Source organism: Choloepus didactylus, chromosome 10 (assembly GCF_015220235.1).
Source record: "Choloepus didactylus isolate mChoDid1 chromosome 10, mChoDid1.pri, whole genome shotgun sequence".
NCBI classification, from domain to species: domain Eukaryota; kingdom Metazoa; phylum Chordata; class Mammalia; order Pilosa; family Megalonychidae; genus Choloepus; species Choloepus didactylus.
This window is the reverse complement of record NC_051316.1, coordinates 112252889-112279930: the sequence shown is the minus strand read 5'-3', so window position 1 is coordinate 112279930 and position 27042 is coordinate 112252889. Positions and strand designations below refer to the sequence as shown.

The 27042-nt window shown below is 39.1% G+C and overlaps 1 protein-coding gene across 8 annotated transcripts in view; it reads right to left on the bottom strand.

The window, feature by feature from the left end:
* LPAR1 (lysophosphatidic acid receptor 1) overlaps positions 1–27042 on the bottom strand; it is a 177832-nt gene that overhangs the window by 77404 nt on the left and 73386 nt on the right. The gene's annotated exons all lie outside the window — the stretch shown is intronic.

Here is a 27042-nt window from a genome sequence, read left to right as displayed (position 1 = left end):
ATAGTCTTAGGTTCCCGGATTATGTAATGAACATCTTTAAGAGGCTATTGTTCTGTCTATCAAAGAGATAAAAAACAACGCCCGAATTAAGGCAATGGAGGCAATGAAATGAGGAATAAAAATTTCAGAAAACTGAAATGGCAATTAGAACACATACTTAAGAAATTCACCCAATACTCAGAGAAGAGAATCAGAGAAGACAGAATAAAAGGAAAGGAGGCACATATGGGAAAAATCTACTTATACTAAGAATTCAAAAAAGTCTAGGACAAAACTGAAGTAACACAATCAAAGAAAAGAAAAGTTATTGCTTAAGAAGCAAGACCTCAGGTTATGGTTTAAGTTCAAAGCTTTTACAAAGTTAGAGTCTACAGTCAATTAAAATGTGAGATTCAATAATTTCAAAGGTGAAAAAAATTCTAACAGTATATGTTAGAAATAAAAATAAACTAATAGCAAATAAATCAAATGCCAAATAATAATAATAATAATAAAGAACAGAATATCCCCAAGCTCCTACTATAGAATTCCAAAGGACAGTACACAAGCAACCAAACTCTCCATTATATGTAGAAAAAAGTCTGAGATCCATAAATTCCACAGCCAATTAAATTGATGTTCTCATCTGAGGACAATAAAGAAGAATCTCAGAGATTTGGGAGTTCAGAAAGAACATTGTCTACATTTCCTTCTTAAAGAAATACAAATATAGGTAAGTCATAAGAACAATTAATTTTTTTTTTTTTATCATCATTTTATTGAGATATGTTCACATACCACGCAGTCATACAAAACAAATTGTACTTTCGATTGTTTACAGTACCATTACATAGTTGTACATTCATCACCTAAATCAATCCCTGACACCTTCATTAGCACACACACAAAAATAACAAGAATAATAATTAGAGTGAAAAAGAGCAATTGAAGTAAAAAAGAACACTAGGTACCTTTGTCTGTTTGTTTGCTTCCCCTACTTTTCTACACATCGATCCATAAACTAGACAAAGTGGAGTTTGGTCCTTATGGCATTCCCAATCCCACTGTCACCCCTCATAAGCTACATTTTTATACAACTGTCTTCGAGATTCATGGGTTCTGGGTTGTAGTTTAATAGTTTCAGGTATCCACCACCAGCTACCCCAATTCTTTAGAACCTAAAAAAGGTTGCCTAAAGTGTGCGTAAGAGTGCCCACCAGAGTGATCACTCGGCTCGTTTTGGAATCTCTCTGCCACTGAAGCTTATTTCATTTCCTTTCACATCCCCCTTTTGGTCAAGAAGATGTTCTCCATCCCACGATGCCGGGTCTACATTCCTCCCCGGGAGTCATATTCCACGTTGCCAGGGAGATTCACTTCCCTGGGTGTCTGATCCCACGTAGGGGGGAGGGCAGTGATTTCACCTTTCAAGTTGGCTTAGCCAGAGAGAGAGGGCCACATCTGAGCAACAAAGAGGCATTCAGGAGGAGACTCTTAGGCACAAATACAGGGAGGCCTAGCCTCTCCTTTGCAGCAACCGTCTTCCCAAGGGTAAAACTTATGGTAGAGGGCTCAACCCATCAAACCACCAGTCCCCTATGTCTGTGGTCATGTTAGCAACCATGGAGGTGGGGTAGGCGAATACCCCTGCATTCTCCACAGGCTCCTCAAGGGGGCACTACATCGTTTTTTTTTTTTTTTTTTTTTTTTTTCCTTGTTTGTCTTTTTTCTTTTTTTTTTTTTTTTTTAACTTTCCCTTCTTTTTTCAAATCAACTGTATGAAAAAAAAAAGTTAAAAAGAAAACAAACATACAATAAAAGAACATTTCAAAGAGACCATAGCAAGGGAGTAAGAAAAAGACAACTAACCTAAGATAACTGCTTAACTTCCAACATGTTCCTACTTTACCCCAAGAAAGTTACATACTATAGCAACATTTCAGTGAACTTGTTCCTACTACATCCATCAGAAATTAACAGACCATAGTCATTTCTGGGCATCCCCAGAACGTTAAATAGCTTATCTGTTCTTCTTGGATTATTGAAGAACAATTAATTTTTTAAAAAAAAACATAGAATAAAAAAATGACAGCAAGTATCAAAACTGGTAAAACACATAAAATTAAATCCAACTAATTGTTCTTTATATGCTTATAAAACTTAAAACAAATGTCCAAAATAATTCTTGAAAGAAATCACATTATTATAAAATAAGTGCATAATAATCTGGAACTAAAATCACTTATTGTATCACAAGAACTTAAAATGGGGGAGTAAAAGATTATAAATGTATGTTATTTTTCTCTTATTCAAGAAAGAGACAAAAATACTATTTAAATTATAACATTAAAAATAATTTTCAAATGATAGTTTAAATATTCTGATTGAAAAACTGACAAATTGAATAATTAATGTTATAAAGTAGAATGAATACTTCTCATATTACTGAAGAAAAAAATTTAAAAATAGGGGGAGGGCAGGGCAAGATGGTGGCATAGAGAGGTGTGGAATTTAGTTAGTCCTCTAGAGCAACTAGCAAATAGCCAGGAACAACTAGTAAACAGTCTGGAACAACTGTTAGGGGACATCCATAACTGTTCACACATTGTTCACCAGCCTGGAATGGGTGGAATGGCTGACACTACAGCATAAAAACTGTAAGTAAAGCTCCCCAAACTGCAAAGCCAGTGCCCTCCCCCCAGCATGGCAAGCTGAGTTGCAAAACTTTGCTGTGGTAGAAAGAAGCAGTTGCTTCCAGGAGCAAGGGAATGTAGCTCAACCAAACTCCAATTGTGGTTTAATTAACAAATTTGGACTTCTGAATACAAGTCACAAGCACAGATAAACTCGGAGCAAGCAGGAGTCTGAGGTTCCTTCCAGCAGAGAGGAGTCAGGGCTGAAGGGAAAAAAATACATAACTAAATAAAAACAGAGGCTTTTGGAGATGGCTGAGCTCAGAATACTGGAAAATGGCTGTGTCCCAAGAAAAGGGGCAAAGAGAGCCAGGTACCCACACTGGCTGACTGGTGAAACTGGGGGTCTGGGGGCTGGCTCTGAAAGGGGATTTTCCTCTTTATCCTTTTTTTTTTTTCCCCTTATTCCAAGTAATTAATTAGAGAAAGCCTCAGGCATTTTCAATTGTCAGCTCTGACCCAGGCAAGGATGGAGTTAACTGAGTCAGAGAGACAAAGGAGGAAATTAAGTATAGAAGATAACTCCCTAAAGGGTATATCTGCCCTAAGAAAAGGTGGGTAGGGCCCAGCTCAAGTGGCTGCCCTCCTACAGAGAACTCAGACAACAGGGTCTGGGGGGCAGGGGGGTGGTAAACAGAAACAATTTAAGCTTGGCTTCTGATACCCTCAGCCTCTGGCCAGGACAGGGTCCCCTGAGACCCTCTTTACACCAGTGGGAAGCTGCAGGCTGACAAGCACCACCTGTTGGCAGGATAGAAAAAGCACAGAGTCTAGAGTCCTCACAGGAAAGTCTGTCAATCTTCTAGGACTCATCCTCAGGGACACTTAATACTGAGTAAACCTAATACTGAGACCTGGGCCTGTCTCGTCTGGGAAAATCTGGGGTAATCAAGGAAACCAGATGCCTCAATAACAAAAAATTTCAAGTCACATTTGGAAAAATGAAGATATGGCCCAGTAAAAGGAACAACTTATGCTTCAACTGAGATAAAGGAATTGAAACAACTAATTATTAATCAAACAAATCTCCTAAATTAATCCAAAAATCAAATCAATGAGTTGAGGGAAAATATACCAAAAGAGATGAAGGATATAAAGAAGACATTGGGTGAACATAAGGAAGAACTCAAAAGTGTGAAAAAACAATTGGCAGAACTTATGGTAATGAAAGGCACAATACAAGAGATGAAAACCACAATGGAGACATACAACAGCAGATTTGAAGAGGCAGAAAAAAAGATTCATGAACTGGAGGACAGGACATCTGAAATCATATACACAAAAGAACAGATAGGGAAAAGAATGGAAAAACATGAGCAGTGTCTTAGGGAACTGAATGACAACATGAAGTGCATGAATGCATGCGTCAGAGGTGTCCTAGAAGGAGAAGAGAAGGGAAAGGGGCAGAAACAATAATGGAGGAAATAATCACTGAAAATTCCCCATCTCTTATGAAAGACATAAAATTGCAGATCCAAGAAGCACAGCATATACCAAACAGAATAGATCCAAGTAGACCTATGCCAAGACACTTAATAATCAGATTATCAAATGTCAAAGACAAAGAGAGAATTCTGAAAGCAGCAAGAGAAAAAGTGATCCATCACATACAAGGGAAGCTAGATAAGACTATGTACTGATTTCTCAGTAGAAACCATGGAGGTGAGAAAGCAGTGGTACGATATTTTTATGATACTGAAAGAGAAAATCTGCCAAAAAGAATTCTATATCTGGCAAAACTGTCCTTCAAAAATGAGGGAGAGTTTAAAACATTCTCAGACAAACAGACACTGAGAGAGCTTGTGAACAAGATACCTGCTCTACAGGAAATACTAAAGGGAGCACTCACTACAGACAGATAGGAAAAGACAGGAGAGAAAGGTTTGAAACACAATATTGGGTGATAGCAGCATAATAATGTAAGTACACTGAACAAAGATGACTGTGAGTATGGTTGAAAGAGAAAGGTTAGGGGCATAGAACACCAGAAGGAAAGATAGAAGATAAAGACTGGGATTGTATAACTTAGTGAAACCTAGAGCGGTCAATGATTGTGATTAAATGTACAAATACGTTTTTACATGAGGGAGAACAAATGAATGTCAACTTTGCAAGGTGTTAAAAAATGGGGTAGTATTGGGGAAAAATGCAATCAATGCAAACTAGAGTTTATAGTTAACAGTAACATTGTAATATGCTTCCACCAACTGTAACAAAGACAATATAACAAAGCTAAATGTTTTTAAGAGAGGGATATAAAGGAGGGTATGAGATTCTTGGCATTGGTATTGTTGTCTGACTTTTTCATTGTATTTTATTTTATTTTTTCTTTTGTTGCTTTTTATTTATCACTTTTTTCTTTCTTTTTCTTTTTTCTTATTTATTTATTTATTTAATTTATTTTGCCTCTTCCTTGTTCTTTGTGGAAGAAATGGAAATGTCCTTATACAGATCATGGTGGTGAATGCATAACCATATGATTATACAGGGAACCTATATCTCATTCACCAATTGCTTTCGTCATGTAGTGATGATTACAGCCAGGCCAGTAAGACTAGAAAAAAAAGAGAAAAGGATTGGAAAAGAACAATTTGCTGTTATTCACAGGTAATATAATTAGCTATATGGAAAATGCAAGATAATCTATAAACAAACTGCAGAACAATTAAGAGAGTTTAGCAAATTTTCTGGATTAAACATGAAGCAATGTCATTCAACTGTGTTCCTAAACATCAGAAAAAAGATTAAAAATTGTTTCAAGAAAGAATACATTTATAATAAAATATATAATGTACCTAAGAATGTCTAAATATTCAAAGACTTATAAGAAAACCCAATTAAAGGAGAAAATATGTTCATAAAGATGTCAAGATTTCAGTTTTCCCAATATTAATATATAAATTCAATGCAATATAATGAAAATCCCAAAAAGGGTTTCATTGAACCTGACAAGGTCCTTGAACACTGATATGAAAGTAGGAAAAAACAAGAACATTCAAGATAACTTGGAAGATAAAAAACTAGATGTCCCATAGAAGTGATAGTTTTATTTTAAAGTGGATAGTAGTTAAGACATTGTTATATTGGCACAGAAATATACAAATAGCCCAATGGAACAGAATAGAGAGCCTAAAACACATTCACACTTATATGAACACTTGATTTCCCCATCAACAGAGAAATGGCATAACTGGTCATCCATATGAAAAATAAAATCAAATACCTATATCACATCATACATAAAAATCCATTTCAGATGATATATAAAGATATATGGAAAAAGTAAATCTCTAGTTTTCAGAAAACAATAAGGAATACATTTATAACTACAAATTGGGGGATTTTTCTAAACAAAAAAAAATTGACAGAATTGCAAAATACTTTATAGCCAATCAGTGGGAAAATAGGTAAGATGAATAGACAATTTGATAATGCACATAAGAAAGGGTTAGTTTCCAATGAAATGCAAGGATTTTCTACAAATCAAAAAGGGAAAAGCCAAACAATTGAATAGAAAAATGACAAAGAAGTGGAGAAGCAATTCATAAAAAAGGCCAATGATCACATGAAAAGATGATTTCTTACAGGGAATCAGAGAAAGACAAATGCAAACTACAGAGATCCAATTTATTTCCACCAGTTGGCAAAAAGTAGTAAGTCTGAAAATATCAGAAATTGGTAAGGACTGTCATACAATACCGGTAGGTCTAAAATTTGGTACAACTACTCTGAAAAGCAGTTTGGCAAAAAAACAGTAAAGTTGGACAGGGTCATAACTAGATGGAGAGATCCCAACTTTAACAAAACTCACACGTTTTGTACCTAAGGAGACAGGTATAGTTCTCATTGTAGCTCTTTTTACTATCAAAATAATAGAAGCAACATTTCCATCAACTGGAGAACAGATATGTTGTACTATACCCAGAAAAGTGTACTGTAAAACTGTTAAAATGATCTAAATAGTGCTATATGTATGCTGGTAACTAAAGCAATTTACTGCAAGTATACATGCAATAACCATTCTTGTAAATGCTAAAAACTTACAGCACACTCTATATATTGTCTATGTTTTGCCCACATATGTATATATCCACAAACATACGCAGAGAGATGATAAACATCAACTCTGTGATCTTGATTACCTCCAGGCAAAGAGGGAGGGTGAGAGAATTGGGAAGGAGTATAAGACACCTCAGCTATAGCAAATAATTAATCATATGTTTTATTTATTAAGCACAAAAGAGTTTGAAACAATTACATCAAAATGTTAATATTTTATAAAGCTGGGTAATAGATACATTATTGTACTTGTGATGGTTAGGTTCATGTGTCAACTTGGCCAGGCAACCCAGCTGTCTGGTCAAGCAAACACTGGCCTAGCAATTGCTGTGAGGACATTTGAGTCTGGTTAATAAACCAACAGGCTGGTTTATTAAAACATCAGTCAATTGACTGCACCTGTGACTGATGACTCACCAAAGGGCTTGCCTTCCACAATGAGAGAGTGCAATTGGCTGGATTTGATCCAATTAATCAGTTGAAGACTTATAAGCAAGACAGATAGAGGACCTTCACTTCTTCGGCTGCCCAGTGAAGCGTTTCCTGAGGAGTTCGTCAAAGTTGCCGGTTCGTTTCCTGAGGAGTTCATTGGACATCTTCCTTGGAGTTGACAGTTCGTTGACGGCTCTACAGAATTTGGACTTGTGCATACTCACAGTTGCGTGAGTCACTTTTACAATTTGATAATCAGAGACACCTCTCATTGATTATGTTTCCCTAGAGAACCCTAACTAATATAACTTGGTACTGGGAGTGGTTCTTGAGAAACAGAATTTTAAAATGGGCTTTTACAATTTGTTTTCTACTCTGATTAGATTCAGAGGCACTAATGACTCTATTTCCAATAATCAAGAGGGCACTGACAGTCCATGGCATGAGTTGGCAAAGGAAATACACAAAATAGCACCATTTGATTCTCCTAATCATACTCCAGTACGAAGCAAGGCTCTGGGTGACAGTGTTTTCGACACCTTCACAGAGTTTTGCAGTATTAAGAGGTATAATGATGTTGGCTGGCTGCTCTTAGATACTTTGGATAAAGTTGTAAGAGAAAGGGATGAGCTAAAGGCTTCAAATTCAAAACTTAAATGCCGTATGACAGATGTAAAATTTTCCATGTGTGTCCTAAAAGAAAATCTTATTTCCTGTGCCCGCAGACTGGAAGTTTCTGAAAACCAGACAGTCTCTCATTGTGCGAGTAGCAAATTTACAACGTAAACTAAAATCTCAATCTCTCAGGGTGTCTGCTGTTCAAGTAAAGGCATTGATTGGAAAAGAATGGGATCCGGAAACTTGGGATGGGGACATATGGATTGACAATAATGACGGTGAGAACACTGGAACCCTGGATTCTTTGGGTCATTGTTAGATTTACCTGTAGAGGGCTGTCCTGGGGAAACAGCTTCCCTACCTCCAGTCTGCCCTAAGGAGCCTGCCACCTAACCCCCACCTAAGGAGATTAACCCTTCAGTGCCTGCTAATCCTGTAATCACCTCCCCTGAGGAAGCAGCCCTCACTCCTTTGTCTGGAGAGATTAATCCTGTTTTAAGAGATGAAAATGCAACAGAATGTCCTGAGGTGAATGGCTTGAGAGATAATTCTAACTCTTTTCATGACCCACCCCCACCACCAGTTTTTGCTTCAAGACCTATAACTAGGCTTAAGTCCCAACAAGCCCCAAAGGGTGAGATACAAAGTGTGACCCATGAAGAGGTATGCTATACTCCAAAGGAACTGTATGAGTTTTCCAACTTATACAGACAGAAACCAGGGAATACGTGTGGGAATGGATATTAAGAGTGTGGGATAATGGCGGAAGGAATATAAGGTTGGATAAGGCTGAATTTACTGATATGGGCCAACTAAGCAGAGATTCTGCATTCATTGTTGTAGCTCGAGGGGTTAGAAAGGGTGTTAACAGTTTGTTTGGGTGGCTGGCTGAAAGATGGATCAAAAGGTGGCCGGCATTACCAGAGGTTGAAATGCCAGAACTGCCCTGGTACAATGTGGAGGAGGGGATTCAAAGGCTTAGAGAGATTGGAATGTTAGAGTGGATTTATCATGGAAGACCTGTTCACACAGCCCTGGAATGTCCAGAGGACACACCTTTTACCAGGACTGTAAGGAATAAATTTGTGAGACTAGCTCCATCATCCCTGAAGAGCTCTGTAGTCACCCTTCTTTGTAGGTCAGATATTACTGTAGGAACTGCTGTCACTGAGCTGGAATCCTTAAATACAGTGGGGATAATTGGGTCCCGAGTTGGTAGAAGCCAGTGGCTGCAGTTAATCGCCACAGACAAGGTGGACAGGGCTACCATAATGGAAAACAGGCTCAAAGCAGCAATCAAAATAATATGACTCGCAGAGACTTATGGCGTTGGCTAGTGGATCATGGAGTACCAAGTAGTAAAATAGATGGGCAATCGACTAAATTCTTGTTTGAACTATATAGGCAGAAGAATTCTAGGTCACGTGAACAAAAGTCTCCCTTGAATTACAAAGAGTCACGGCCCCTTAATCAATTCCCAGACTTGAGACAGTTTACAGATCCAGAGCCCCTTGAATGAAGGGAAGGCCGGGTACCCTTGGAGAAGGACCCTGTTACACTGCCAAAAATTTATACTGTTAATCTTCCTCCCAGCCTTCCCCAGGGGGACCTACGGCCTTTTACCAGGGTGACTGTGCACTGGGGAAAAGGAAATGATCAGATATTTCGTGGATTATTAGACACTGGTTCAGAAGTGACATTAATTCCCGGAGACCCAAAACGTCACTCTGGTCCACCAGTCAGAGTTGGGGCTTATGGAGGTCAGGTGATTGATGGAGTTTTAGCTCAGGTCTGTCTCACAGTGGGTCTAGTGGGTCCCCGGAACCATTCTGTGGTTATTTCCCCAGTGCCGGAATGCATAATTGGAATAGACATACTCAGCAACTGGCAGAATCCTCACATTGGTTCCCTGACTCCTGGAGTGAGGGCTATTATGGTGGGAAAGGCCAAGTGGAAGCCACTAGAACTGCCCCTGCCTAGCAAAATAGTGAACCAGAAGCAATACCGGATTCCTGGAGGGATTGCAGAGATTAATGCCACTCTTAAGGACTTGAAGGATGCAGGGGTGGTGATTCCCACCACATCCCCATTCAACTCTCCTATTTGGCCTGTGCAGAAAACAGATGGATCTTGGAGGATGACTGTGGATTATCGTAAGCTTAACCAGGTGGTGACTCCAATTGCAGCTGCTGCTCCAGATATGGTATCATTGCTTGAGCAAATCAACACATCCCCTGGTACCTGGTATGCAGCTATTGATCTGGCAAATGCTTTTTTCTCAATTGCTGTCAGCAAGGACCACCAGAAACAGTTTGCATTTAGCTGGCAAGGCCAGCAGTTTACATTCACTGTGCTATCTCAGGGTTATATCAACTCTCCAGCCCTGTCATAATATTGTCCGCAAGGATCTTGATCGTTTCTCCCTCCCACAAGACATCACACTGGTTCATTATATTGATGATATCATGTTGATTGGACCTAGTGAGCAAGAAGTAGCAACTACTCTAGATTTGTTGGTAAGGTATTTGCGTGGCAGAAAATGGGAGATAAATCCAACAAAAATACAGGGGCCTTCCACCTCAGTAAAATTTCTAGGTGTCCAGTGGTGTGGGGCCTGTCGAGATATTCCTTCTAAGGTGAAGGATAAGCTGTTGCATCTGGCCCCTCCTACAACCAAAAAAGAGGCACAACACTTAGTTGGCCTCTTTGGGTTCTGGAGACAACATATTCCTCATTTAGGTGTGCTACTCCGGCCCATTTACCGAGTGACTAGAAAAGCTTCTAGTTTTGAGTGGGGACCGGAACAAGATGAGGCTCTGCGACAGGTCCAGGCTGCTGTGCAAGCTGCTCTGCTGCTTGGACCATAAGATCCAGCTGACCCAATGGTGCTGGAAGTGTCAGTGGCAAACAGAGATGCTGTTTGGAGCCTTTGGCAGGCTCCTATAGGAGAATCACAATGCAGGCCCTTAGGATTTTGGAGTAAAGCTTTACTGTCCTCTGCAGATAACTACTCTCCATTTGAGAAACAGCTGTTGGCCTGCTTACTGGGCCTTAGTAGAGACAGAACGCTTAACCATGGGCCACCAAGTTACCATGAGACCTGAGTTACCTATCATGAGCTGGGTGTTGTCTGACCCACCAAGCCATAAAGTTGGGCGTGCACAGCAGCACTCCATCATAAAATGGAAATGGTATATACGAGATAGAGCTCGAGCAGGTCCTGAAGGTACAAGTAAGTTACATGAGGAGGTGACCCAAATGCCCATGGCCCCCACTCCTTCCACCTCACCTTCTCTTTCCCAGCCCATAGCTATGGCATCTTGGGGAGTTCCTTACAGTCAGTTGATTGAGGAAGAGAAGACTCGGGCCTGGTTTACAGATGGTTCTGCACAATATGCAGGCATCACCCGAAAGTGGACAGCTGCAGCTCTGCAGCCCCTTTCTGGAATGTCCCTGAAGGACAGTCGTGAGGGGAAATCCTCCCAGTAGGCAGAACTTCGAGCAGTGCACCTGGTTGTTCACTTTGCTTGGAAGGAGAACTGGCCAGAGGTGCATCTGTGTACTGATTCCTGGGCTGTTGCTAATGGTTTGGCTGGATGGTCAGGGACTTGGAAGGAACATGATTGGAAGACTGGTGACAAAGAAGTCTGGGGAAGGGGTATGTGGATACACCTTTCTGAGTGGGCAAACAACATGAAGATATTTGTGTCCCATGTGAATGCTCACCAGAGGGTGACTTCAGCAGAAGAAGGTTTTAATAACCAAGTGGATAAAATGACCCGTTTGGTGGATACCAATCAGCCTCTTTCCCCAGCAACTCCTGTCATTGCCCAATGGGCTCATGAACAAAGTGGTCATGGTGGTAGAGATGGAGGTTATGCATGGGCTCTGCAACATGGACTCCCACTCACCAAGGCTGACCTGGCCACAGCCACTGCTGAGTGTCCAATATGCCAGCAGCAGAGACCCACACTCAGTCCCCGATATGGCACCATTCCTCGGGGTGATCAGCCTGCTACCTGGTGGCAGGTTGATTACATCGGACCACTTCCATCATGGAAGGGGCAGCGATTTGTTCTTACTGGAATAGACACATACTCCGGATATGGGTTTGCCTTCCCTGCACGACATACTTCTGCCAAAACTATGATCCGTGGACTTACAGAATGCCTTATCCACCGTCATGGTACTCCACACAGCATTGCTTCTGACCAAGGAACCCACTTCACAGCAAATGAAGTGAGGGAATGGGCACATGCTCATGGAATTCAGTGGTCTTACCATGTTCCCCATCATCCAGAGGCAGCTGGGTTGATAGAACGGTGGAATGGCCTGTTGAAGACTCAATTACGGCGCCAACTAGGTGGCAATACCTTGCAGGGTTGGGGCAGTGTTCTCCAGGAGGCTGTGTATGCTCTGAATCAGCGTCCACTCTCTGGTGCTGTTTCTCCCATAGCCAGGATTCACGGGTCCAGGAATCAAGGGGTGGAAACAGGAGTGGCACCACTCACTATCACTCCTAGTGATCCACTAGGGAAATTTTTGTTTCCTGTCCCTGCATGCTTAAGCTCTGCTGGTCTACAGGTCTTGGTTCCAAAAGGAGGAGTGCTTCCACCAGGAAACACAACAGTAATCCCATTGAACTGGAACTTAAGACTGCCACCTGGCCACTTTGGGCTTCTTATGCCTCCGAATCAACAGGCAAGGAAGGGGATTACTGTACTGGCTGGGGTGACTGATCCTGACTATCAAGAGGAAATAGCACTGCAATTACACAATGGAAGTAAAGAAGAGTTTTCCTGGAATACAGGAGATCCCCTAGGGCATCTCTTAGTACTACCATGCCCTGTGTTTCAAGTCAATGGAAAACTGCAACAACCCAATCCAGGCAGGACTACGAATGGCCAAGAAACTTCAGGAATGAAGGTTTGGGTCACCCCACCAGGCAAAGAACCATGGCTAGCTGAAGTGCTTGCTGAGGGTAAAGGGAACATGGAATGGGTAGTGGAAGAAGGTCATGATAAATATGAACTACGGCCACGTGACCAGTTACAGAAACGAGGACTATGATGACATGAATATTTCCTCCTCATTTTGTTATGATTATGTTTGTATTTGTCTGTAAAGCAAATATCTTTGCTTTCTTCTCTGTCTTATCCCCTTGTCATATGGCATAAGCTGTAATGTTCATTTTGAAGGTATGGTTTTAGGTGATGTGTATAACTGCCAAGTTGACAAGGGATGGACTGTGATGGTTAGGTTCATGTGTCAACTTGGCCAGGTGACCCAGCTGCCTGGTCAAGCAAACACTGGCCTAGCAATTGCTGTGAGGACGTTTGAGGCTGGTTAATAAACCAACAGGCTGGTTTATTAAATCATCAGTCAATTGACTGCACCTGTGACTGATGACTCACCAAAGGGCGTGCCTTCCACAATGAGAGACTGCAATTGGCTGGATTTGATCCAATTAATCAGTTGAAGACTTATAAGCAAGACAGATAGAGGACCTTCACTTCTTCGGCTGCCCAGTGAAGCGTTTCCTGAGGAGTTCGTCGAAGTTGCCGGTTTGTTTCCTGAGGAGTTCATCGAACATGTTCGTCGAAGATCCCAGTTCATTTCCCGAGGAGTTCGTCAAAGTTGCCGGTTCGTTTCCTGAGGAGTTCATTGGACATCTTCCTTGGAGTTGACAGTTCGTTGTCGGCTCTACAGAATTTGGACTCATGCATACCCACAGTTGCGTGAGCCACTTTTACAATTTGATAATCAGAGACACCTCTCATTGATTCTGTTTTCCTAGAGAACCCTAACTAATACAGTACTATAAAACTCTTCATACTTTTTCTGTATGATTACAATATTTCATTCTGAAAAAAAAAACCTATTTCAGTCTTGAGTCAACAAATGGGGCTTTGTCTTCACTGTCATTAAGAGAAAGGAGGGAGGGAAAGGGAGAGGGGAGGAAGAGGGAGAGGAGGAGAGGAAAGGTACAGGAGGTGAGGGGGAGGTGAGGGAGTGGGGAGGGGAGAGGAAAGGAAGGGGAGGAGGAAGAGAAAAGGGACGAAGGAGGAAAAAAGGAGAAGGAGGAAAAAAAGGAGGAGGAGGACGAGAAAGAAAAGGAAGAGGAGAAAGGGGAAGGAGGGGGAGGGAAGGAGAAAAGGGAAGGAGGAAGAGAAGAAGAGAGGGATAGCAAGCACTATTTCTAGACTTTAGGAGGCCCAAAAAGTAACAGATAAAAACTGAAATATGTGGTGTTGCTTTGCATAAAATTACTATGTTATGGGAGACAGCAAAGAGCATGTGAGATATCGTCATATTGTTTTGTGGCTGAGAGCTTAGGCTTTGGAATGGGTGAGACCTCAGTTCAAATTCCAATTATTTCATATCCTAATATGACTTTAAATAAATTATTTAACACCTCCCTCTCAGGAAAGTTAATTTCCTCTGCTGTAGAATGAAGTGGAAAATACCCAGCTTACCACTTTCTTTTAAGGATTAAGAATTGGTTAAGCAAAAAATCAAAAACAATGAAAAAAATATGCAGAATCCCCCTGAGGAGCTGGTGGAGAATGCAGGTGTGTTGGGCTTCCCCAACTCGATGGTTGCTGATGTGCTCACAGACATAGGGGACTGGTGGTTTAATGTGCTGAGCCCTCTACCACGGGACTTGCCCTTGGCAAGACTGTTGCTGCAAAGGAGAGGCTAGGCTATATTGTGCCTTAGAGTCTCCTCCTGAATGCTTCTTTGTTGCTCAGATGTGGTCCTCTCTCTAGCTAAGCCAGCTTGACAGATGAAATCACTGCCCTCCCCCCACGTGGGATCTGAAACCCAGGGGAGTAAATCTAGACCAGGCATCGTGGGATGGAGAACATCTTCTTGACCAAAAAGGGGATGTGAAAGGAAATGAAATAAGCTTCAGTGGCAGAGAGATACCAAAAGGAGCCGAGAGGTCACTCTGATGGGCATGCTTACGCACAATATAGACAACCCTTTTTAGGTTCTTATGAATTGGAATAGATAGCAGTTAAGTACCTGAAACTATCCAACTACAACCCAGAACCCTTGAATCTTGAAGATGATTGTATGAAAATGTAGCTTATGAGGGGTGAAAATGTGACTGGGAAAGCCATATGGACCACACTCCCCTTTGTCCAGTGTATGGATGGATGAATAGAAAAAGGGGGGCAAAAAAAAAAAAAATTGGTTAAGCTGTTTCTGTGACATCTGATGATCTGATCTTTTAAATAAAGCAATCCAGAAAGCCTGAACCTTCATAAACCAAACCGTCTCTAAAACTCAGTCTTAACTGAACTGACAGATTAAAACCATGATTACATAGTTCATCCTATGAAGAAAATGAAAAATTATTTTCCATTAGCCCATTTTGTTCATAGACTGATAACAGAATACGTTTCTTTATTTTCATGTTCCAATTTGTGTTAGTCAGGGTTCTCCAGAGAAACAGAACCGAAAGGGGATTTATTACAGGAATTGGCTCATGCAATTGTGGAAATGGGCAAGTCCAAATTCCATAGGGCAGGCAGCAAGCTGGGAACTCTGTCAAAGGTGTTCAATGAATTCCCCAGGAGAAGATGGCTGGCTGAAGTAGAGATGGAAATTCTTCCTTCTGACTGCTGAAATCATCAGTTTTCCTTTTAAGGCCTATGACTGGTTAGATAAGACTTCTCTCATTGTTGAAGTCAATCTCCTTAGTTGATTGTAGATTTCATCAGCCAAGAAGCAACCAACATACTAATGAATTAAATCCCTTAAACATCCTCACAGTAACAATCAGGCCAGTGCTTGCTTGACCAAACAACTTGACACCATAACCTTGCCAAGTTGGCACATGAAATTAACTATCACACAATTCAATTTCAAAAAATATAATTGTATGCCTAGTTCTTTTAGTTTTTGCTAACTTCTAAAACCCCTACCCTTATTGTGCTCTTTTATTATTACCAAATAGTATGTCTCTGTAAACTTTTTGTTTTACTGTATCTAATTTAAAGGAAGCAATATAATGTGCAACCAAAAAAAAAAAGCAGCATTTGATATTTTAAATAAAAATTGACAGCAATTTTTTTTTTTTTTTTCTTTTGGCTAGACTAATTTATTAAGAGCCTCCCCTCCCCGCCCTCACAGTCTCTGGGTCACTTTTTCCATTTGTAGGTATTGTGCACCAGCCCCAAGAAGATAGCCAAGGGCAGGGGCTCAGAATACTGCTCAGTGAGACCCAGAAGTTGGCTCTAACTGCCATCCTTGTACTGTGTAAAGGCAGCTGGCAGCTCCAGCTCCTCACACGATTCTCCTGCAGGAATTCTCCTGCAGGATCTGGTACAGATCCGGAGAGGCCTGTTGCAGACACTGAATTGCAAGCCAGCTGCACTTATCTTGGATGTCAGTGTCAACTGTGCCAGTCACACTGGGGTCTCCAAAAAGGTCAAGGTAATCATCCTGAATCCAAAAGAATTCTCCCATCTCCAGCAGGATCTTCTTGGCATCGGCATGCTCCTTCTCCCCATCAATGCCCACCATATACATGGCGGCAGCTACAGGAAGGCAGACGGAGTAGAAAGCTGTCTTTTACTTGACAATGGACTTGTACCTCTTTTCAGTTAGTGTGCCAAGACCAACATTGCCCTGGGGGCTATGATAAGGTCTAGTATCTGCCAAATCTCAGTCTGATGGGAAATCTGCAGAACCAGGTTGATCAGGTTCAGATAATAGATAATAGAGCTTCAGCAAAGGGTAGATAAATGCTTCCAGCAGCATGGTGTCATTAATGGCATCCAAACCTATGCCTGGCTTCTGATACCAGCAGAGCTGACTCCATCGGGTGAGGGATGAATCCATGATGTCATCTGACATCAGGAAAAATGCTTGGAGCAGTTCCACACACCAGCTACAGTCAGGGCCTGTGGGAGACTGTCGGCATCCTGCTTCTTTGGTGCCTCCAGCTCCTGGAAAACTGTCAGCACTGTCAAACCCCGGTTGTACTTGCCTCCAATGGCACTGTATTCCAGGGTGTCCTCGAGCCAGGCAATAGGTTCTCCCGTCTCTGGTGTCCCATATCATCCTTGGTCAGTACTTTGAGAATCTGGGAGAGGTGCTGGATGAAATTCTGCTTTTCTTGGGCATAAATATCATATTCCTTGCCTCCATTCATTCTGAGGGAGGAGCACAGTGCTCAGTTCCTAGATGCTGGTTCTTGCTTAGTAGCAATTGATTTTAACAATTTTAAGAAAAAAATTCTTGCAAAAAGTTCTCATAAGACTTTTATAAGTAAAAGTACATTCCTAATAGATCATTTGAAAGAGTTAAATATGGTATGATTAATGACTAAAAACACTTACAGATTCCCTATCATTTTCCATCTTCTTCCTCCTACCTTTTCTTTCTCCACTGCCATAGAGTTGACTTTCTATCTGCAAATTCAGTGTTACCCTAATCTTGGAAGAAACAATGGGGCAGGCAGCAGCTGAGTCTCTCTCCATCTTGACCTATCTTACATAGGTAGCCTGACCATAATTATGAAGTCCTGAGTTCCCTTCAGCCATCTGCACAGATCCAGTATGGCCTGGGTAAGCCCTGAATTACAGCCTTTCCTATGGGCCATGGGGCTGAGCTTCTTCCCGGGTCCTCCACTACCAGGTTATTTCACCTGGTATGCAAAGCCCTTAGAGCTAAGGCCCAAATGTGGACCTAGATGAGTGGCTCTTCCTACCCAGGCCTGGTAGAAGTTCATCTAAGTGTAAATATTCTGAAATCAACTGCTAGACATTCTGATTTTAAAATAAGGCACAATCTGATTCTCCAACATCCATACCCTACTTCTCTTCTAGCAGAACTGAGTTCTTGCTGTTAGGAACTGTCTGAATCTTTGAAAGGCACTTTATTGCCAACATAGCTTGTCAGGAACTGATCTGCTCCATGGCCCTCTGATAAATTTTTTGTCTGATGCTAAGAAGCAGGTCTCAAATCATTTTCACTTCTCTCTCAGCTTGAGCCTCTCTAGGACTCCTTTGTGAAATGGGATAAGTTTAACTTAAGGGAATTCTTAAGTGATGCTATATACTTACCAAATGGCAGTGTCATCACACAGAAAATGAAGGTTGATTTTTTTTTTTTTAAATGACCTCAAGGCATAGTTCTCAAAAAAAGAGAAATCCTTTGGACCTTATGATTTTGATCTCAGCTAGTAACAACACTAGGGTGGTGTCCCATCTCAGTGTTTATTCACAGAAATGTTGCCAAAAAAAAAAAAAAAAGTTCAAAAAGAAATAGCTAAAAGATCTAGGAGTATGAAAAGAACAGGCAAATGGCACCATAATGGGCAGGAAAAGGGAGAAAGCCACATCCTCTTAGAACGATAAAAGGAGTAGCACAATTTATCATGAGAGACATAAACCAATTAGAAAGGAAGTATTAGAAAGAAAAAGAAACAAATGTGAACAGGTCTTATTTGTGGCTCATATGAGGTGTCCCTGTACAATTTTGTCTTATAAGTAGACAACTCAAAAGATACCCTCAGACTTGTAAATAAGATATCCTCTCAAAATTTATCTGAGTTTTATAAACACAAAAGTGGGAATAGATGAATTTAAATTGCAATATGAGAACAAATTTAACTTCTAATAGAAACATGGTTGAAGTTGGAGTAATCAGAAATCTCAGTGTTTATCTCTACATGCATTTATTCCTGGCAATACATTGTGAGTTTTCCGTAGAGTGTTTATCTAAGTTGGCTTTCCTTTGATGGATCTTCTGGCATATCACATAAGTACTGCATATACACAGACCATATGTGGAGGTAACCACTTTCTCCCTGTAAAGAACTCCCAGAATAATCATGGGGAAAAGGGAACATATGTCAGGTACCTATTAAGGGGCTGATACTATACAAAGCACTTAGTAGATTTATGCTATTTAAACTTATGAGGATGCTGTATTTATTTAAGTTTAATAGACTGAAAAAACTAAAGCTCAAAGAGATACCAATATAGTGAGATACTCTAGTGATGGTGTGCAATAGCCCAGATTTGAACCAAAATTCACCTGGACCTAAGGCCTTGCATTCTTTTTTTCTCAAAGCCACATAGGGTGAAGTCAGACCACACTGTCTTCATTATGTGGCACTAGAAACATACTTCATACTGCAAATAATTGCTCAAACATTAGTCTAAAAGAAAGCATTATGAAGATACCTGTGATCCCTTATTTTAGAGCCTCATTATGTGGCACTAGAAACATACTTCATACTGCAAATAATTGTTCAAACATTAGTCTAAAAGAAAGTATTATGAAGATACCTGTGATCCCTTATTTTAATGATTGCAACCATTGTATTAATTCCCTTATTCTGGAGCCTTCAGTGTGTCTCATCTTTGTGTTCTCTAATGATGAAATATTCTGATTATAATTTTGATACATTTCCTCACTTAGAGAATAAAGTGGAAAAACAGAATTACCTTTTTAAACCTTAAGAAGTCACTGAATAGTTTTCTGCAGGAGAGTGAACTGATTTAAGCAATGTTTTTAAAAGATAACACAAACCACATACAAAAACAGTTTAAAAAAACAACTGGGGAAATCTGAATATGAAGTGAGTATAAAATAATACTAAAGAATTGTGCTTAATTTTATTAGGTGTGATAATGGTACTGTGGTTATGCAAGTTTATTATTTTTCAGAGATGCATATTGATATATGAGGTTTGAGATGAGATGACACAATGCCAGGAATTTGCTTTAAAATACTTCATCCCAAGAAAGTGGGAGTAAATGAAGTAAGTGTTGCAAACGCTAATAATTGTTGAATCTAGGTGATGGATACATTTGGATTCGTTATTTTTTTCTTTTTCTTTTCGTGAATGTTTGAAAATTTCTATAACACAAAGTTCTAAAAACACCAGAGTCTTTCAGCCTCAAAAGTGCAATACATTTAATGTGGAATTCAGTTGCATTAATTCAAAAATACCCACTCTCTAATATGAGAAATAAAAACTTCCAAAACATAGATTTTGGAAATATAAAGGTTTTGTTAAGAGAATCTACAGGTAATGTTATCTCAAAAAAAGTTGTTCTGCAACAGACAATAACTAGAGGAGCAAGCCTGTTTTAAGACATTAATAATCTACCCAAATTCATGTCATTAATCAAAGCTACAGGGAATCATTTGGAGGGATCAAAATACCTTTGCTTACTTGGCTTAAGGCCAAAATACTTAGGAAATAAGAGACAAAATGAAACACCTTGTAAAACACTGATAAAGAAGACTCCTACCTTACTGGAATCATAGGTGTGACAGCTGAATACCTTTGAATTTTTGAGAAACCTGTTCTGTTCTCTACTACTGGTCATGGGTATGAAAGAAGTCAAACCACTCATTCTGAAATTGAGCTATTGACACCTCCATTAAGAATGAAAATAAAACTTTTAATCCAAAAGGTCACTCTATCCACAGTAAACTGATCAACCAAAATTTAGGTAATGCTAAACAGACTTCTAGAAACAGAAAACAGCTATAAAAATGGCAAGTTAATTTTATTGGTTCCCTCCCTCTGTTGTCCCCTTTTCCCCCAGTATCTGTAGGGCATGAACAATTAGCTTAATCTACTGAAGAATGTGTTCCTGTCTGCAAATACATCCTTCAGATGTCCTTTTGAAAAGGAAGCTCGTTATCAGTGCCTAAATGAGCAGACTATAATCCAGCTACAAACAGTCTTCTTGCTGCTAGTCCAGGTTTTGCCTCCAACTACCTAAAGTCAAAAGAACTAGGTGCTTTCTCAATATGAGAAAACAAAAATCCATCTTACAGACAAGGCAGGAGTAAAGCAAGGAATACAAACTTGTCCCACTTCAAAGCACAAGGCGTATCTTTCACTAACCAAACAGCAAGTCCAGCAGGAGTGACAATGAACGCTTTCTCTCCCCTATTACTGTCTGAAACAATCACAGGCTATTTGTTCATATGAATTAGTTTATATCTAGTATTAGGCAGCCTTGAGAAAAAAAAATGCTCTTTGTTATCAAATGAATGGAGTAACAAACAAAACTAAAAGCTTTTTTTTTTTTTAATTGTTTTTGCTTTAGCAAAGGATTTTCAGGCCTTTCACACATGAATGTGGGTTTATCTTTAGACAGGCCCCTGAAATCACTCTAAAAGAATGCAAGTTGATGTGCCAGACAATACCAGGCTAAGCTGGTTGAGGGAATGTTTATTATGCTTTGCTTAAGGAGATGCTAGATTTAAATTATTTTTACCTTCACTGAACCTGGGGAAAACTGATAATAGGAGAGAAGATATCACTGTGGGCTTGGGGACAAGGGCAAGTCAGCCTTGAACCAGAATTTTGCTGCAGAAATTACATGTGAAGAGCTGTCATATAGATAATCAGGAAGCTCACATCACCCACCAGAGGACCCTGGGAGCCACGTGACCCCATATTCTGCCTCTTTCTGTGACCTAGTACCTCAGTTTACACCGGATTCCTTCCAAGAAGTCAGGGCCCCAACTATCAAAGCCACTACTGGTCCCAACATATGATGAGAATAATGGGACTTAACTACCTAGTTGGGATTGGTTGATAAACTTGCTCAACAAAATTGTCAATCAGGGCTTGAATCCAGGTCTAGAAGACTCCAAAGCATGTTAACTACCAGGCTACGCCGGCTTCTTCAATACCAACATTAAATCCTTAATATGGTGGTCAAGGCTGCAAAATCTTCTCCAAACTTATAAGCTAACCCATCAGCGCCACCCCTCACACCTGCCAAGCCCCCATGTGCTGGTAAGTTAACAACCAGCTCTCGGGGATGGAGGGGCAATGATTTCTAGTATTTGCCATTTTCTGTGGTATAAAGACTCCCACTGTGGATGATTTCAGGCTGCCAGCACAAAGTCAATAGGCTCACAAAATTCCTGCAAATTTAACAATCCGCTCTGTAAGCTGGCAGAGCCGGCTCCAGCAGAACCACGGCTTACAGCCCCACACCCCACTCCAAGGCAACTATGCCCAACTAAATTCTGCTGAATGCTGTGCTGTCTCGCACCTTGAGACACCTGGCATTCACACATGCCGCTTCCTCTCCCTTATCAGAATAATTTCTACTCAAGTGTTAGCTCCCAACCCAGGGATCTTCATTCAGGAAGCCTTCCCTGAACCTTCCTGCCTTGTCTTGGTTCTCCTCTTTACCCCCAGAGCACCCATACACTCTAATCACAGCATTCATGACACAGCATTGCCATTTTTTGTTTCCTTATCTGCGTACCTCCTGTTACATTTCTGAACTCTGTTTATCTTGTTTATTCTTCTATCCACAGGCCTGTCACAGTGCCTGTTGAACAATAATAACTAACTGGTATTGTTAGTTATATGGCTCAGACACTTTTCCAAGGTCACATGTATCATTTCATTTCATCCTTAAAACAACCCCATGAGGTTCACCTTATGATGATGCTCATTTTACAGATGAGGATATGAAGGCACTGAGAGAGGCGCATCCCTTCTCCCAGGTCTCACGCAGTAAATGGTAGAGTCAGGCTTTGCACGCAAGCAGTGTAACGCAAGAGCCCTTTTTCTCCCACCATGTCATTGCCACACAGGAGATGCTCAGGGAAGATGAGCAAATGCAGATCACAGGGGTTCAATGCACAATGGGAAAATGAAGCAAAATAACACTTACAAATCTTGATGATATTTAGACATCTGAGGAATAAATTAAGAAATTCTATATTCAGAAAGGAAAAGAAGTTTTTGTACAGAGAAAGGCAAATCCATTTGCCCTCAGACATTTTCTCAATTACAAAATTCAGCGTTTTGGGAAAAAAAATCTGTAAATCAAGAATTCTATAGAAAATAATTGGGGAATAATAGAGGAAATCTACAGAAATGCAAGAACACAGGAAATACCACCCATATAACCATCCTTAAAAAATTACAGAAAGGCTAGTCAAGAGATGAATCAAAATAAATACATCATAAGGAGGCAAGTTGATGCATAAAAGGTCAGAGTAAACAGTATACAAGATATACATTTAAGAAGTATGAAGGAGTACTATAAAATTAATTGGCAGTTATTTATGAAATTTAAATTCTGCAATAATCTATGGAAACAGAAGATATTTTAATAGCAATAATTGAGTTCAAAATCCCTAATTATTCCAGAAAAACATACAAAATAAAGAGTAACAGAAGGGGGGAGGGGGAGAATGAGAAATCAGATGCAATTCTATTTTTGAATTTATAAGTAAAAACATAAGATCAAGCATATTTTACAAAATATGGCAACTTATTGAATGACTTGTAAATTCCTAGCCAAAGAAAAAAATTTTTTAAAAGAAAACATGGAATTTAAATTAAAGAGAAAACTTAAGGAAAAGTAGTAAGGAATTTTCTTTTATGGAATACTACGTATTAAAAGATCAAATCAAATATTTCAAGGCAAAAGTATTCAATGAGATAAAGGGAATTTCTTTCACTAATGAAGGATATAAGCCACAACAAAGAGATTCTGTATCTACATAGTAAATAATATAGTATTAAAATACACACATAGCAAAAGCTGTTATAAATTGTGACAAATTAATGGAAATTGAAACCTTCATTATTTTTTTAATGTAGGTAAAAAATAAATAACAAGGATTTGAATAAGAATATTTTCAAATACATATCCACTTTAAGGGAGTGTGAAATAGGCATAACAATTGACCAAATATCACACATTATTAAAAATATTAATCAACTCCAAAAACTGCAATTGGCATAAGACTAAGTACAATCTCACTACAATAAAATAAAACTCACCATACCACAAAAAAATTACTCAAAATTGTAAATACAACAAAAGTATCTGCTTAAAAAGTATTAAGATATTCCATTGAACAATTCTTGGGTCTTCTTTTTAAAGAAGAAATCAAGGATATTTCAGAATATTTAGGAAAAAAATGATAACAAAATCTGTTAAAATGAAAGGGTACAGTTAAAGCTGTAACCAGAAGAGAATACAATTTGTTTAATTTTTTAGCAAGAATGAGAGAATAAATAAATGACTTAATTTTAAAAGTTAAAAAGACAAAATATAAGGAAAGTAAAGAGCGGGAAATAAGTATACAAATAGAAATAAATAAATTATGAAATAGGAAAATGCATGTAGGAATTTATTCTTTGAAAAAATCCAATAAAATAGAAAATTTTCTACTTAATCAACATGAAAGTAAAAAAGAGAAACTAAGGGAGAAAACCAAAGACTTATGTATAGAAACAGAGGAGATTAAAATAATAGGAAAATACCAATCTAACTCTACATGGAAACATTTGAAAATACTGACAAAATGGGTGATTTTCTAGGAAATAGCAATTGCCAAAACTGATCCAATTAAAAAAAAAACAAACAAACAAAAAACTGAACCTGTCAATTACCAAGTAGAAAAAGTTTAAAATAGCAAACAGTCACTCCTCAAGACAGTGCCTATGGAGAAAGATCTTAGTTAAATTCTTTCAAACTTTCAAGAAACAAATTCCATGATATAGTGTTATAGAGCAAAATTAAATGTGGGAGCTGTCCTACATTTTCTGATCCTAGAATAACTGATAATCAAAACCAATAAGGAGACTCTCACTTATAGATAGATATAAATGTTATCACATCCAACAGCACAATATAACAAGCATAAAATACCACAACCAGGAAAACTTTGTTTTGTAACTAATAAATTCATTAAAATAATGACGTGAAAGTTGATTTACTTGCACTCGTAGAAAACAAGAATATGATCTTGCGTTTGTAGAAAACAAGAATAGAAGATTGCTAAGTTGAATGACCAAACCTTAGCCTCATTTTAATTGACCTGTCCACAACCTTTGACACAGATGCTACACCCTTGTTGAAACATGTTTCACCCATTCTAGGATTCAGCACTCCTGGTCTTTTTCCCTCCTTTTGGACTACCTTTTCTCAGTCTTCTCTGGTTCCACCTCACATCCTGACCTCTTAATGTCAGAGCACCCAAGGAATCAGTCCTTGTGCCTCCTCTATCTTCTTTACCTTCCCTCACTCCTTGGTAAGCTCATCCAGTCTCAAAGCTCGGTATCTATATGTCGACCACGCACAAACACATCTCCAGCCTGGACCTCTCCCTTGAATTCAGTCTTCTACATCCAACTCTACTTGACACATCCACTTGGAAGTCCAAAAGGCATTTCAATCTTAACATGTCTAAAACTTCTCTACTTCTTGGCCTTCAACCAATGCTTCAGTGACTGCATGCATACATCCTTGAGTACATATGAGAGTGTTTTTCTAATGTAGATACCAAGACAGGAACAGGGTATGTGCAAAGGTATATACTTTTTTTATCGTATTTTTTATTGTAGAATATAACATATTTATATAGAAGTGATAACTTTCCAAGTGCAATTTAACAAGTAGTTAAAGAATATTATAGGTTACAGTTCTACAGTTCCAGTTATTTCCTTATCATGAAATATAACATATATACAAAAAAGGTAATATCTTTCAAAGTATGATTTAACAAGTAGATATATAGGAAATTTCTGAAGTGGTTATGAGTTATAGTATCATAGTTTTAGTTACTTCCTTACTGTGAAATATATACAAAAAGGTACAGCTTTCATATTACAATTTAACAAGTAGCTATAGAACAAATTTCAAAGGATGGTATACGTTATAGTTCCACCATTTCAATTCTTTCCTTCTAGCTATTCTAATATCTTAGCAACTAAGAAAAAGAAAATTATATGAAGATTCAGAATTCATAATTCTTTGTTAAATTCCATCTTGTCTGTTGCTGCCCCTTCCTCTAGTTTAATCACTTTCTCGATCTTCAGGGATGTCTAGGCAGTGACCACCCTAACCTTTTAATATATACTTTTAATAGATATTGTCAAATTACCTTGCAGAGTAACTGTCCCAATTTACCTTCCCAAAGAGAATGTAAAAGCATATCCATTTCCCCAAGTGTTATTTATATTAAATATGACCTCTTTCTACCTTGGGTGGTGTTAAACATTTTAATTAAATGAGTCATGTTTAAGTAGTTATATTACTCACCAGCTGATAGTAGCTTACATAAGAGGGAAGATGGGTAGATAAGATGAGGCTTTTAGAAATGCTGACAAATAAAAACAGTAAGTCTAGGATGCTGTAATGCTTGGTCCAGGAAACCTGTACTAGGGTCTAACTCATCTCACAAAAGGCTAAAAATAGTCACTACCTGGGAACAGCTGCAGTGGACTTTGAAATGATGACCTCAGGTTCAAGGCACTAAATCTCTACCCATTCACCAAGTCTCTCAGGAACTAAAAGAATAACAACAACAAAACACCTATTGAGGGAAAAGGAAACCAAACATTGACAGTAAATGAAATGTTGAAAAGGTAATGATCCATTTACTAGAAAGAGAAATGCACATAGTGGCACTAATACTGAACACTCTTGTAAGTAAAACCAAAAACTTTAAAATGTTAAAGAACAGCAAGGACTTTATCCACATGATAAATTCCAAGGTCTTCTGAGAAGAAAGACGTTATAATAAATGAGGTAAGAATGCCCCTTTCTTTCTCCTTCATCCCCTCCTTCCCTCCCTCTCTTGTTCTCACATGTACAATCCTACTTGAAATACACACAAAGTTTAGTAGCCTGCAAAATGACACACACACACACACAAAAAAAAAACTGTAGGACATTTTGTATCATCAATACTCAACTTTCCATCAATATGGTTCTTTCTTGAAAGTATACTTTTTTCTACAACTTTGCCTAAAAATGATTGTCATGGATCAAACAGAGCTCACATTCTAGAAGGAGGGGCAGAAGATGGAGGAAGAACAAATGGTAAACTACATTTGTGAGCACCTACTATGCGTTTTACGTATATGCTATCATTTAACCCATGTGACACTCCGTGAAAAGAAATTGAGGCTGCATTTAGCATGACTAAGGCTCCTTATCTGGCAATCAGGGGAGCAGGGATGTGAACTCACTGCAGGACTCCAAAGTCTGCTTCTCCATTGTACCACACTGCCTGCTGAAACTGAAAGAGTCCAGTTAATACTCAGATAGATCAGGCTTTATAAAAATCTGATTAAAGATAATGCTCCTGCTGATTTACTGATGCTTCACTGGATAAAAAAAGTAACATTTCATGATAGCTGTTCAGAAAGTTCTAGGTTTGCATTTTTTCAAGGTTCCTAGAACAGGTCAAGGCAAAATAATAGTAACAGTAAGAATAAAAAGGAGCA